The sequence below is a fragment of the Styela clava genome, chromosome 6 (genome assembly GCF_964204865.1).
Source record: "Styela clava chromosome 6, kaStyClav1.hap1.2, whole genome shotgun sequence".
Taxonomy (NCBI): Eukaryota; Metazoa; Chordata; class Ascidiacea; order Stolidobranchia; family Styelidae; genus Styela; species Styela clava.
In genome coordinates this window covers 5,192,135-5,194,634 of record NC_135255.1, presented here as the reverse complement: position 1 = coordinate 5,194,634, position 2,500 = coordinate 5,192,135, and the positions used below count along the sequence as shown (strand labels likewise).

At 54.2% G+C, this 2,500-nt stretch overlaps 1 non-coding gene across 1 annotated transcript in view; it reads left to right on the top strand.

Moving 5' to 3' along the window:
• Positions 1-1,442: 1,442 nt before the first annotated feature.
• The window catches only part of LOC144424911 (small subunit ribosomal RNA), a 1,810-nt gene continuing 752 nt past the window's right edge, over positions 1,443-2,500 (top strand). The window contains exon 1 of the ribosomal RNA XR_013477130.1: positions 1,443-2,500. This exon is cut by the window's right edge and continues 752 nt beyond it. This is a non-coding gene — a ribosomal RNA (small subunit ribosomal RNA).

Genomic DNA, 2,500 nt, shown 5'->3' with positions numbered 1-2,500 from the left:
TGAAAGAGCGGTGCGGGGCCGGTCGGAGCGCACCCTTTTTTCGGTGGCTGGCGGGCGAGAGAGTGCTGCGTCGCCGGCATCGGCGTCGAAAGAAGCCGAGCCGAAAAAAGTTAAAGTACAAACGTGCAAGCATACTAACCTAACCCTAGGTAAGGCATGTCAGAGCGAAAGACAGTAATTTCGAATGAGCCAAGAAAGAGCGGTGCGGGGCCGGTCGGAGCGCACCCTTTTCTCGGTGGCTGGTGGGCGAGAGAGTGCTGCGTCGCCGGCATCGGCGTCGAAAGAAGCCGAGCCAAAAAAAGTTAAAGTACAAACGTGCAAGCATACTAACCTAACCCTAGGTAAGGCATGTCAGAGCGAAAGACAGTAATTTCGAATGAGCCATGAAAGAGCGGTGCGGGGCCGGTCGGAGCGCACCCTTTTCTCGGTGGCTGGCGGGCGAGAGAGTGCTGCGTCGCCGGCATCGGCGTCGAAAGAAGCCGAGCCGAAAAAAGTTAAAGTACAAACGTGCAAGCATACTAACCTAACCCTAGGTAAGGCATGTCAGAGCGAAAGACAGTAATTTCGAATGAGCCAAGAAAGAGCGGTGCGGGGCCGGTCGGAGCGCACCCTTTTCTCGGTGGCTGGCGGGCGAGAAAGTGCTGCGTCGCCGGCATCGGCGTCGAAAGAAGCCGAGCCAAAAAAAGTTAAAGTACAAACGTGCAAGCATACTAACCTAACCCTAGGTAAGGCATGTCAGAGCGGAAGACAGTAATTTCGAATGAGCCATGAAAGAGCGGTGCGGGGCCGGTCGGAGCGCACCCTTTTCTCGGTGGCTGGCGGGCGAGAGAGTGCTGCGTCGCCGGCATCGGCGTCGAAAGAAGCCGAGCCGAAAAAAGTTAAAGTACAAACGTGCAAGCATACTAACCTAACCCTAGGTAAGGCATGTCAGAGCGAAAGACAGTAAACTCGAATGAGCCATGAAAGAGCGGTGCGGGGCCGGTCGGAGCGCACCCTTTTCTCGGTGGCTGGTGGGCGAGAGAGTGCTGCGTCGCCGGCATCGGCGTCGAAAGAAGCCGAGCCGAAAAAAGTTAAAGTACAAACGCGATGCTAATGAGCGAGCCGTTGTCTCGACTAATATGTAGGGGGCGTTCGATCGAGCGTCTGGCTTGAGCGCTTGTCGGCCTAGCAGAACGGTCGCATTGTTATGCCCGGGTTTTAGGCACCGCTGCAGGCGGCCGGCAGAGCTCTTGTTTGTGCGAAACTGAATGGATCGAGCCCGAGAGAGGGCGAGCAAAGAAAAAACGCAAATCGCTCCGCCTGGCACTGCCGGCGAGAGCGTGGACGTCGCGGCCAGCGACTGTCGAAGCTGAGTACGGCCGCAGGCGATTGCCTCGGTCTTAAACGAATGCGACGAGCACGCGCCGGGCGGCCCAGCAAGGGCCGAGCGCAGCTGTCGCAGCTATCTGGTTGATCCTGCCAGTAGTGATATGCTTGTCTCAAAGATTAAGCCATGCAGGTGCAAGTACGAGTTCTCGTAAAGCGAAACTGCGAATGGCTCATTAAATCAGTCTTGGTTTATTTGGTCTCGTAAGCGAAGTGGATAACTGTGGTAATTCTAGAGCTAATACATGCATTAAGCGCCGACTTCGGGAGGCGCGCTTTTATCAGATCAAAACCGACCGGGTTCGTCCTGTGACGTTTGATGACTCTGGATAACCACGCGGATCGTACGGTCTCTGCACCGACGACGTATCATTCAAGTGTCTGCCCTATCAACTGTCGAAGGTACGCTACGTGCCTACCTTTGTGATAACGGGTAACGGGGAATCAGGGTTCGATTCCGGAGAGGGAGCCTGAGAAACGGCTACCACATCCAAGGAAGGCAGCAGGCGCGCAAATTACCCATTCCCGACACGGGGAGGTAGTGACGAAAAATAACAATACAGGACTCTAACGAGGCCCTGTAATTGGAATGAGTACATCCTAAAACTCTTAACGAGTATCCATTGGAGGGCAAGTCTGGTGCCAGCAGCCGCGGTAATTCCAGCTCCAACAGTGTATGCTAAAGTTGTTGCGGTTGAAAAGCTCGTAGTTGGATTTTGGGCGAGCGCCGCCGGTCCGTCGCAAGGCGTGTCACTGGTTGCGTTCGCCTCACCTTCGGTTCTCCGTCGGTGCTCTTGACTGAGTGTCGGCGGTGGCCGATAAGTTTACTTTGAAAAAATTAGAGTGTTCAAAGCAGGCTGTTCGCCTGCATAGTGTTGCATGGAATAATGGAATAGGACCTCGGTTCTATTTTGTTGGTTTTCGGAGCACGAGGTAATGATTAAGAGGGACAGACGGGGGCGTCCGTACTCTGCCGTTAGAGGTGAAATTCTTGGATCGGCGGAAGACGAACTACTGCGAAAGCATTCGCCAAGAATGTTTTCTTTAATCAAGAGCGAAAGTCAGAGGTTCGAAGACGATCAGATACCGTCCTAGTTCTGACTATAAACGATGCCAACTAGCGATCGGGAGGCGT